Below are 12,444 nucleotides of genomic sequence, written 5' to 3'. Positions count from 1 at the left end.
GGTTATTATTAAACATCTCAGTATAGCTTTAGGATTGAGTTCAACCATCTAAATATGAAAGGTACATTGCTGAAGAAAGAAATTAGGCTGTACCTGAACCAGCTGCACTAGTACCTTCACTGGTGGTATGTATCTCTAATAAGAGTTCCTCCTGTCTAGGTAGTTTTTAAGAGACTACTGGTTTAATATACGAGTACATGCCTTATCTGGAGCCAAACCAGCAATCTATCTACAGCCCAGTACTGGGAGTGTGGTGGGAAAATAACTTTCCTGGATCTCAAGGTCCCTTAGATGACCTTTAGGAGACAAATTAGTGCTCACTTGCATTCAGATCACATGCTCTGCTACTGAGTTATGGGTCTTTTTAATCCTTATCTTCCTTATGTCTTACTCCCCCAACCTCGCCTGAACATTCTCTCTCAAAGATTTATGCTCAATCTTCCTTTGAGTAAGTTGCTCACAGTAGTAGATTTTGATATATCTGGTGGGATAAAAGGAGATCTTCATTAAAATGTCCCAAACTCTTCCATTTATAGTTTGCAGATGAAGTCTGTATTTTTATCATCTGCAATTGCGTTTTAAGAAGCTCTTGAACTCTTTACTACCTCTATGTTGACTCAGCTAAAGAAGATGTATATTCCAACTGGGTCTGAACTTTCCAGGGTTTAAATCACAGGTTTCTCCTTCTGGAGGAGACATACTGAATCTCAGTGTCCCGAGGATCAGGGTTCATCCATTGTATACACCACCCAAGAATATATTTGCCAAGAATGATTTGCTCATTTGCTGGCTTGCAAATCTTTGAGATTTGCCCTTATTAAGAAAACAGAGCTTTCCTCTCCCGCCAGATTAAGAAAATATATCTAAAACATAAAATGGAATGTTATTTGCCAAATGAGGTTTCTATATATGATTTATATTATAATTAACTTTTCTGTATCCTTTTCCATAAAGTTCTCTCATTTTCTGTAATGCCATTTCACTGAATGCTTGTAACTACAGACTAAAAGTGTACATGTTTAATTTATTACCAAGAAAACCTTCAACACTGGTGGTTTTGAGTCAGGAAAAGGAATTCAGAACATTTACTAATCAAAAATTAATTTGGTTATACATGTTTAGTCCAGTGGTAGAGAACCTGTGACTTTCCATGCTCTCTGTCTGGTCTTCAGGACTGTCCTCAAGTCACACATCCCTCCTCAGCCACATCCCCTCTCTCCAGCCCACAACTCTCACTGTTCCTGCTTTACATCTTGCTTGAGTGTTGCCTGGCTGGAATGTTGAACTCTAATAGTGTTCCTTGCTTGCCTAGAGGGGTATAGAGGAGGGTGTATAAAACCAGCTTATTATACTGATGTTTTATCTGACTTTGTTCCTCCACTTCCTTGTACCTCTGGCATGTGACTTCTAGGAGACTGCCTAGAATGGAATGTGGACCCTGCTCCAAAAGAGGTTCCCCTACCACTGCTTTAGTTCCACTGAACCACATGTAACCAACATCAGAATTGTGGCTTATATTTATACATTAGTGATTGTTAAGTCATTTTTATGAACTGGGAAAACCATTTACAGTACTATGGGGATGATTTTGCCCTTAGCATGCAAGGCAGGCTCACGGCTGTTTGGAGCAGGCGCTGAGTGTGGGAAGTCATGTTTCTTGAGCAGCTTGTGAAGCCTAGCATCTTCCTCACTGAAACCTGTGCTCTTGCTCATCTCCCCACACCCACCAATTTGCCTTGACCATCTGCTGTAATTTTAACTGGACCACTACCATTTAATCTCTGCTGTGCTGTTACATTCAGTCTATCACATGGGTACAGTTCACCAACATGCTATAATTGCAATGTGAAATCTTCAGTCTTTGCCTGCATTATTTGATCAGGATTCTTGATATCCATAGGAAAGAAAAAGTCCCAGTTCAAGTTCCTGAGCACACAACTTCTCTTTGATATTATCCTTCCTTGTCCAGGCTTAGCTGTCTGGAGTGGGGAGGAAACTTGACACATCTCATTTGGGAGGGAGGGGACAATCAAGGGCAAGAGTAAATTATCGCCACCTAATGATTGAATTGTATCTCAGTACATATGCAGAAGCATCATTTGTATACAGTACTTGCTTGAACAATGGATGGCATGAAGCCAAAATCTCTTTTAGCTTTGCAGCTTTTTATTCTACTATCTGTTTTTTGCATGGATTTGTTTGTGATTTTATGGGGTGTTTTAATGCTGCATTTTATCTTACAGTATTTGACTGCATTACTGAATATTTTTAAATTTTTGTTTTATCTTGTGAACCACCCATGGAACTTTTTTGTTATGGGATGTCAAATAAAGAATGCAAATAAATATTCAATCATTCAAATGGATCATCAAAGCTATGTCTCTTTTGCTTCTGGAAACAAGCCAATGTCCAAAAAAACGGGCAGCTGAAAGGTTGCAAAAGTAAAATGGAAAAAAGCCAATCTCATAACTGGAGGTTTACCTCTATACACATAGCTTTATTTGTATACAACTGTGTGTCATGTATTCTAACAATTTGAATTTATTTAACCATTTAGAACAGATTTAAAAATACACCTATCAGGCTAGGTGTCAGAGAAGGTAGAAATGACAGAAGCTTGATTCCTTGAGGAGTGAACAAATAATCATGTGCTAATAAGCTGGAGCAGGATTTTAGATAGCTGAATAAGAACAAGGTAAAATTAACACTTACCCTCAGTTTCTAGGTCTCAGACTTCATCTCACTACAAACTTTCTGAATTGGCATCATTTAATTAGGTCTCAATTTCCATGCCTAATGATAACTCACTCACACAGGAAAGATTATGTGTATACACACACTTACGGAAATTGAGGCATGGCAAAATAGCCCATATGCCATTCCACTGTCATTCTGAACAAATAATTCTAAATGTTAACCTGCACTAAGTCATTCTTAACATTGGAGCAGAAAGAATCTACAGGTATAGAATGGTATACAAATTTAATAAATAATAATATTTTATTATTGTATTGCAAACCTTATAGTTGCAAAGTTTGCTTTGATTTAAAACACTATCTTTTCTAGTTTTAACTTAATTTGTTATTATAGCTACCATGGACAGATGGAAGTACTGATTCTTCTTCAGCAGTGGTTTTCAAGTGGTGTGAGGGATGCCTTTATGTTTGCTGATAGAAATTATTCCACAAGAAAATCAGTAACCGCAGAAAACCTTCCTGGAAAAAATCTTGTACACACTGCCAATCTGTCCCTGTAACGTGTTGATTGTGTGCTAAGATTCACTCTCATTTCCCAAAGGCAACAGTAAGGCCTAAGAGACCTAGGGAGTGTGTGAGCCTACACAAAATCCTATGCAATGACAGGTATCTATTTTCTTTAATTAAAAATATTTCTTATTTGCTCTTCGTTAGTGAAGCAATGCCAGAGAAGGTTATATTAAAATAAGGCAGGAAGGATTTTTTTTGCAATCAATAAAATAAAACAGCAATGCATGAATCCCCACATAAAAGCCAGGACCAACAAGTAAGGCTTCAGCTGGCACTGCAAATTCATAAGCATTGGTGCCAGCCATATATGAGGAGGAAGGAAAATTCCTAAGTAAGGTGACAGCACCAGGGAGGTCTTCGCTCATGTCAGGTTTCAGTTAACTGTCACAGTTAAGAAGGCCTCCCCCCATAGCTGCCGCTGTGATTCTTCAACGGTTTGACTTCACCCCTGGAGCTATACCCCAATCTCTTTAGTGAGAAACAGATGCCAACAACTCGATATTTCTGTGGCACTGAATCAGAACTGTGCCCAATATGAGCAGCAGCAAGAGAAAATGCACCCAAATTCATTTTGCATTAATCAGGAGAATTGGCAATGCTGAGTGTAATGGACTTCCCACAAGTTCAGAAGCAACAGCAACACCACATCAGCGAAGGGCAAACCACAAAGATACAGCAGGCCTACCCTGGCTCCCACCCAACACACAGGCTCTTACTTGTAAATAAGGAAGATATCTTTATTCAAACAAGTAATGGTACAGGCTCAACAGCAGATACTGTACTCTGGAGTCACTTCAGGACTTCAAGAGCAAGACAAGAAATACTGAACTGTACAGAAGTGACAAAGATGACCCAACAGCTTCCGCACCCTTCCCACCAGCTTTAGGGGATGAGGCATAGCATGTTTGCTCATGAGACTCTTGCCTCACAGGAATGCTAAGCTTGCAAACATGTGCTCTGTCAGAGCTGGTGGGTCTGCTCCCATCTGCAAAGACCGTGCCTGGTTCTATAAGCCAAGATTGCACCCTCCTGTTCAGACTCCTGTTCAGTCACTACCACCTCCTGTTCAGACCTCTCCCTCAGCTAATCAAAGCCCTCTTCAGCCTCCACTGAGGATCTCCATGTTGCAAAAAGGTGAGAGGAAAGAGCTGGTATCCCTGCTCCCCTTTCCAAACCACCTGACATCAGGGTGGAAAGATGAGATTCCCCCCCCTTTCAAAGTAGGTTCCCACCATTCAGCCCCCTCTTCTGTTTCTTGTTCGTCTCCTGTGTCAGTCTGCCAGCCTAAGCCTGATCCTAACAATATTGTGGGGCTCATGGAATGAGCCTCTCTTTCATGCTTTTAACATTCCCAAATTTATGCAGTGAAAAGTACCTTGGTTTGTTTTCTTGCACTGAGGGGCAAGACACAAAGTTAAGGAACCATTCTGACCCTAAGTCAGAAAGTCCACAGCATCGCAAAATCTAGCTGCAACTATAATCTAATCACCCACAATAGTCTGTTCACCAATACCAGGGATTAGGTTTCCATGCCTTCTCCAAACTGTATTGATAGTTGCACCAATTGTTCAAACATTCTTAAACAAACGTGCCCTTTTCTTATGAGAAACTCTACATCACTTGGACTGCCTTATTTCATCTCAGTTTGATAGGAGAATTATAAATCGAGTGCAGCTTCCTAACCTCCATTAGTTCCTACAGCCCAGTACAATTTATACCAGTACAATGCTTATACTGTGTAACAATATGGTTAACTTGTTAATAGTATGGGGAGAAATTAAATGTCAGTCTTCTGATCAATCCATCATCACAAGCATTTCTGCTTGCCAAATCTCCCCTCTCCACCTGGGTTTTGTAGATTCGCATAACCCTCCAGAGTGGAATGGGGGACATGGGGGTGCCTGGTGGGAAATCTCCATTGTGTTAGCGAGAGCCTTTGTGCTGGCTTCCACTAGCATACAAGGTGAGTTGAATGCAGGCCATGGTTGGCATTCCTGTAGTTGGGCATTAGAACCATGTACAATAATCAATCAATCAATCAATCTCTCTCTCTCTCTCTCTCTCTCTCACACACACACACACACACACACACTACCTTAAATAACATCAGGAATGCATATATTTCACTGCAGCTGTCCTTAATAGCCAATGAAGCTACAGTAGTTTTCATTTCCTACAGGTGTTTCAGATCAGCACAACCACAAGCAGTACCTCTAACCAAACACAAACCATAAGAAACGCAGAAAAAAACATATACAGTACAGGTGTTAGAGCATGCAATAGGGCTTTAATATTATATCATCAGTACCAAGGCATCTCTTCACTATTTAGCATTCTTTGCTTACAAGACTTTAGGAGAAATGCCTCATTAGAACCTAAATAAACTTGTGATTTATAAAATGTTGGCACAAATTGCAAAAATGAGGAAAACAATAAATGCACAAAGTATGCAAATCGATGTGGGAGGTAGCAAGTTTGTGTAAATTACATATAGTTCCTTCTGCTCTACCTTGCTATAAAGCAGGTATGGCTCTGTAGATGTTGCTGACACACAACTCCCATCATCCCCAAAAAGCATGGCCAGTGGGAATTGTAGTAAAGCAACATTTGGAGAGCCAAAGGTCCCCCACACTGGCTATAAGGTATGCAGATAGAAACATGCTGTTTTGATACTAGAGATGCCAGCTTGGATTTTCATCTGGATTTCTATGTCTAGTAAAATCAAACCAACTTACCATATTTTTCTGTGCTAAAAAAAATTAGGCAAAAATTGAGTGTTGTCTTATACACGGATAGTGAATGCAGAGGGGGAACGTGCGATTAATGGCAGCAGTAAGCAGGAGATTGCCAGTGGTGATTGGGCGGGTGATTGGTGGCTGTGGCAAGGCTTGCTGGCGACTGGCTGCGGCTGCAGCAATTGGGCAGGCGATTGGCAGCTGTGGCAAGTTGGCGGGTGGGCTGTTGGTGTCGGCGAGCGGGCAGACAATTGGCAACTGCGGCGAGGTGTGCGATTGGCAGTGGCTGTGGCAAGCGATCAGCAGTGGCAGGCAGGCGGGTGAGCGATTGGCAGAAGTGACCTCCCCCCCCAAAGCTAAGCAACTTAATGTCTTAATTTTGGGTTTCAATAAATAGGGTTCGTCTTATACATGGGGGCATCTTATACACAGAAAAATATGGTAATATACCCAAATGCAGCCTTCCTGCTATGGGTTGGGTCTTGTGGCCACGACCTCTTGCTTTAAGTAAGGAGCACAAAGCTGCATTAAGTAGGAAGAGTGGGGAGGATTAATAGTTCAAGGTCATCAGAGGGCTCAGTTCACAGTGTGAAGTCACCTCTGAATAAAATGTCCAGAATACCGGTACTATTTAGGAAAGCCTGAAATATCAATTCAGATCCGAAAAGTTTAAAGGCATGTTTAAGGGCACTGTTTCTAAATCAGACTGAGAGAAATTTGCTAACCTTCAAACTACAGGTAAGCTCTTGTGTTTTTTGTGGAACTACATCACTTCAGACTATACTGGGGTAAAGTATGTTTTCAATACGAGTCATTTAAAAAAATGTCCTTTAGATAGAAGAAATGGTGCTACAATCTTTACCCACAACTAGATTTTTTTGTGCAAGAAATGAAATCCAGGAGGCATTTAAACACATGATCTACTGCCAGCAATCTAAAGGAGTACAGCTCCATGCAGTTGTGCTGGGCATGTAGGCAGCTTCTCAATAAAAGCTGTTCAGCTGTGTCTCCAGGTCATTGGCTGGTGGGGGGTGAAGCAACATCTCAATTCTTGTTTTCAGAAACGCAGAATGCAGAGATGGCCTGAAATGCATGAATGTATGTAACTTGTATCAATATTCAATTCAAAGATCAGTAAGAGGAAAATAAACAACTTGGCATGGCTAAAATAGAATCCCATTTCAATTAGATAGGTCATATGCATGTCTAGTCAGATTGCGTCCAGTGAGGTTTATCCCAGCTAAGTGGGTATAGGATTGCAACCTATGTTACATAAAATGGTATTCCTGGCTAGTTGGTATTTGCATATTTCCTGACAGGGTAGTAGAATGGACTCCTACTTGTGTTATGCTTCATTTAGGCATTTGTCTTGTTTTGTTCCTTTGGCAAGAAATAATGTATATATGTGGCAGATTGGCCCCACTTTAAGAGTAGCTAGCAGAGATGCACCCACACCATGGAGTAATAGCAAATGAGAATTAGTAGTGGTAATTGTATCACTATAGCCAATTAAAACAAAATGCAATTAATTCAACACACAACACCAGTAACAGGGTAATGAAGCCTTGACAGGTCTAGCAGCCAACCAGGAGTAAGAGAAGAACCCCCCCCCCACACACACACACACACAAACCCAGTGCTGGTTCCATGTAAGCCCCAGTTAGGTGTGTAGCTTGGAGGGAAAATCAAAGTGAGCTGATGTACTGGGTAAATTTGTACCATAGGGATCCCAAGTGCTGAAGCAACAAATCTAAATTATTCTCAAATTAGAGCCATCTAGCAGTGCAAGTATATAATGTTAAAGCAAAGTTCCTTGGTGGGGAGGGCCCATATCTCAGTGGTACTGGCAGACCACTTGCTTTGCATGCAGATGATCCCAGGTTCAGTTTCCGGCCTATTCAGTTAAAATAATCAGATGATGGGAAATACCTGAGACCCTGGGAAACTCCTGCTGAAGTAGACAACACTGGATTAAGTAGACAAGTGGTGTCACCTGGTATAAGGCTGCAGCAAGGATACATAATCCATTTCATGGAGAGGTTGATAAATAGGAATTCCTATGTTGTTGAAAAAATGTCTGCCTCCCCTGTTTATCAAAAAGCTAACGAAGAAGTCTTAATCCAGAGTGAGTGTAATTATTCTGTTACATGTTAGCCTCAAAAGTGTGATCAAAGGTTTTCAGGAAGCATCCTATCCAAGTTGACCACTACCTTTTCCTCTGCATTCTAAGAAGATGCTGATCCCACAGGTTTACAGTTTGCCTACCAAACATCATGGTAAAATCACCTTTGCGACTTTGCAGGATGATATGGGTGGCCAAGCTAACTCAGGATGAGAGAACTCACCCTGATGCCATTTGAGAAAAGGATACAAAAGAGGGATAAAATGCTCCATTAGGTAAATAGAAATATCAGTTCTGTATTTCCCCCCACAAACTTACAAAGGGGGATTTTAAAATACAGGTAGTGCTGATCCATTTGCTTAAACCCTCGCCTTCTCTTTCTTGCCTGACTTGCAGCACAATCCTAACCACAGTAAGTCAGAAGGAAGTCCTATTGAATTCCATGAGCATCAGTCCCCAGTAGGGGCACAGGACTGCCACCTTAATCCTACCTCCAAAAAGCATGTAAAGAAGCAACTCCTCTCCCCCTTTTGTTTGTGACTGTTTTTCTTCTGTTGTAATCTCTGCTTGTGTTATTATATGAATTGACTGAATTACTTTTTGGCTTTAATTTTCTCCCCACCCCTGTACCCCACTTATCTGTGCCCTACTGACTGCAATAGGATTTCTGATAGGGCAAAATACTGTTAGTATTTTACATGTGCCCCATGCGTATATGCCTACACATTCTCTTTTGTATTTAATATTAGACGTAATTATTTCATGAATTAATATACATTGGGGAGTGGGGATAGGGCATCCACTCCAACATTTCAATGCTTTCTGTACAGTTGAGAACACACCGTTCTTCCAAGTGATATTGCACAAGGAACTTCACTCCCAACTTGACCTGTAGACCCTGAAGCTCTCGCTCTGGGAGTCATTTTAATTTTGGCAGCCAAGCAACTAAGAGCCAATCCCACAGCGCTGCACTGATCATGCTCAGCCTGAATTTAGAGCTTGCAGGTGAAAGAAGCTTGAACTGTCCTGTCTGCCTAGACAGTGGTCTGCTTACATGGTACACTTTGCACTCTAAAACATCTGCCGTATTTAATGCCAGCTAAACTGAAATGTGAATTAATTTGCTTTGCAGCTCAAAGTTTGTCTTGCTGCAAAACTGCATATAGGGTGATGTCCTTAATGATACCTTTATATACACATGCCACACACACAAAGTTAAAACAGCCTTTGAAGCCCAAAGTCGCATAGTTGCTTCTGGCTTCATTCATAAATAACTGAATGGAAAGATCCATGTGGTTTCCAGCAGGTATCCTTACAACATGACACTTCAACCAAGTGAGTTCTGTAAAAACAATTTTTCACCCAGAGTGCTGAAGACAGACTGTTATTCCTGCTCTGTGAAAAAGGAAGCACTTATTTTTTCCCCCTACATCCCCAGTAATTACTGCTCCAGATGTCAGTTTTCCACAGCCGGGAGACACAGATTCCAGATAGCAACACTGTCCTCAGCCACTATTCGGGGGTGGGGGGGGAATGCAATCGTTGGATGCATTCACTGCTACAGGAAAATGAATAACTATATCCCACATCACACACATAACTCCTAGGTGTGTACTTAACTTATAGCCGTCTTTTAAAAAATGCCAATACCACAAACAGTCAAGGAAGTAAGATAGTCACCTACTTTGACAGGATCATCTGAGTTGCAGCCAATCTTCTCATTCTGAGACAAAAGCTGGAGCAAGAGACATTAAAATGTCTTTCCCATTGAGTGGTTTCTGCTGCATGTGTGCTTGTATTTTCAGCTATGATGAGATTCTCTTTCTGGCAGTAACTATGAGGCTGATAGAACTGTAAAATGAATAATCATGGCTGGCTGGTTGGCTGAAAAATAAAGTACTAGCACCACCATATGCTAGAGGTTGGGAAATCTATCAAATAGCCAACGAGCCCTGTGATTCCTGTTTTCTCTGCTTCTCTCTCTGCACTTTATAGTTTTGTTTTTTAACTTACCATCAAGGCTGAGAGATATATGACAGGATATAGTGCTATTAATTTGCCAGGAAAATGCTAAGATGGTCCAAATGAATTTCTTTTCCTATGTTATAAATTGTGGCAAAGGTAGAAATTTCCCCCTCTACAAAAAAAAAGTTGGGCTTCTTAAAAATACATTAGTTAAGGAGTAGGCAGGAAATGCATGCTGCTAGATATTCATTAGAATGGGGCCACAAGCTCAAAACATTGGCAAAGGTAAGTTAAAGCTGTATGCATTTTCACCTGCCCCTTGGAAGCAAAATATAGTTTATTGGCCCGTCATTCCCCTCCACTCACCTACTGCTGAGTAGTATGATATTTGCCTGAAGTGGCCCTGAAAGGGATTAGTTTCCTACTGGTTCCTAAGCCCTTCCCATCTGTCACATGATCTTCCCATTTCTGCCTGGAACACAGCTGTTTAAGTTTGCCTTGGGCACAAACAGATCCTGTGAGACAGAAAACAAACTAACAAGTTGCTTACCTAATTTAAAGGAGATATATGGTGAAAAATGAATTTTAAAACAAGACAGAACATTAGCTTCCCTATATGAAAAATCCTGAGGTGGGTTAATACATGTAAATTAAATTGATTAAACCCTGTGGCCTAATTGCACACAGTCATAGACACTTTTAGTCCTCTGCAAATGTTTGAATTTTTATGTGCTATAATATTGTCTGCTGCATGGCTTCAAAATACGATTATACTGTATAAGACTGTTGGTGGTGGATTAATGTTCTGAGGGGCCCTGTGTGCAATCCTTTGTGGGGACCCTATTTTTTCACCTAAATAAATGTGACTATGATCAAAATTGGGGATGTATGAGACAATAATTATGTTTCTGCTGTGGGCCAGGCAGGAGGAAAAAGTAATGATAATATGAATGTCTCTGAAATGGGTGCCCCCCAAAAGTGGGTGGCCCCCCCAAAAAACTTTTTGGAAACACTTAAAGTCTCTGCACTATCCCACATTAAAACCACTTGGGAACAATCTCTCCCCCACCTCCACAGAAAGTATTTCTATGGGAAGCCAAAGCAAAGGAGGTGAAACAGCCTCAGCACTTCCCACAGCCCATGCATCCTCCAAAAACCTAAAGAGGTTGACTTATCCTACCCTTTTCTTTCCATCTTTGTCCCACAACTGCCTGGTGAAGTCCTTCCCTCTGGAAAGGAGAGGTGGAGTTAATATAGCCACCAGAGTGGAAAGTGGGTGGGCCCTTCCAACTCCACCAAGTGGTCTGTGCTGCAGAGCTGGAGGAAGCATTGTTATTGTCTCTCCACCTGCTTTGCTCAAAAGAAAATAAAAAATAGTAATAAAATTTCCTTCCAGTAGCACCTTAGAGACTAACTAAATTTGTTCTTGGTCAAAACAAAATCGAAAATTCTTTCTAGTAGCACCTTAGAGACCAACTGAGTTTGTTCTTGGTATGAGCTTTCGTGTGCACGCAACTTCTTCAGATACACTGAAATAGAAGTCACCAGACCCTTATATATAGTGAGAGAGTGGGGAGGGGTATTACTCAGAAGGGTGGTGGGAATGGGTGATTGACTGATAGGTATGGAACTGCTTTGGGTTAGTGACCCCAGCTTAAAAGGTTGTCTGCACATACCTTTTTATCTAAAAGTGGTAGGGATTTGCTTTTTTTAAATGAAAGCTCAGTCTGCGGCACATCCTGGCATGGGCTCTGGTGCGATTACTCCAATTACGCCTTTATAAATTCAGCCCCATTTAGATCCTAAGGATTACTATTGTCTGGTGTCTACACAACCTACTTAATGAACCACAGCTCTGACTTCACTTGTTGGATAAAAGTGACAGGTAGGAGCAGCCAGGCTAGCTCCTTTAACAGAAATTGCTTTAAAATAAAAGATAGCTGAGTCTGGTGCCCCTGTTCAGAGGCCTTCGGGGGCACCAGGTTAGTGACCCCATCATGAGATAATTTTAATCTGTTTTAGTTTTTGACTTCTGTGTGTTTTAAAGTATGGCTGTGATTTTTTCTTGATTCTATTGTAAACCATCTTGAGGTTTTCTACAATCAAATGGTGCATACATTTTATGAAATAAATAAATAAATAAATAATGGATCTGACTTAACTTACTATAACCAGGGAGCATGTACTGTATTAGATTTCTGGGCTTTTATGAATTCATTAGACAAGTCTCCCAATTCATTTCATATACTTCTATTTAATTGATGTGTTTCATTTATATATGTTAATACTAACAGATTTGTATACACCATAGCTTCTTTCCCGCTCATGGACCACTTATGTGAAAGCTCTTGAGTAA

General features: G+C 40.8%; 1 protein-coding gene across 5 annotated transcripts in view; it reads right to left on the bottom strand.

The window, feature by feature from the left end:
- The window catches only part of ESR1 (estrogen receptor 1), a 199,501-nt gene extending 188,216 nt beyond the window's left edge, over window positions 1-11,285 (bottom strand). For 3 of the 5 annotated variants that reach the window (XM_033144017.1, XM_033144018.1, XM_033144019.1), the window contains exon 1: window positions 9,808-10,444. The gene's annotated coding sequence lies outside the window, so the exon portion shown is untranslated. The other 2 variants (XM_033144012.1, XM_033144014.1) reach the window with 2 other exon arrangements.
- Between the last annotated feature and the right edge of the window lie 1,159 nt (window positions 11,286-12,444).

The sequence above is a fragment of the Lacerta agilis genome, chromosome 3, assembly GCF_009819535.1.
Source record: "Lacerta agilis isolate rLacAgi1 chromosome 3, rLacAgi1.pri, whole genome shotgun sequence".
Lineage (NCBI taxonomy): Eukaryota > Metazoa > Chordata > Lepidosauria > Squamata > Lacertidae > Lacerta > Lacerta agilis.
The sequence above is the reverse complement of the archived record's forward strand: the minus strand, read 5'-3'. Positions and strand labels throughout refer to the sequence as shown.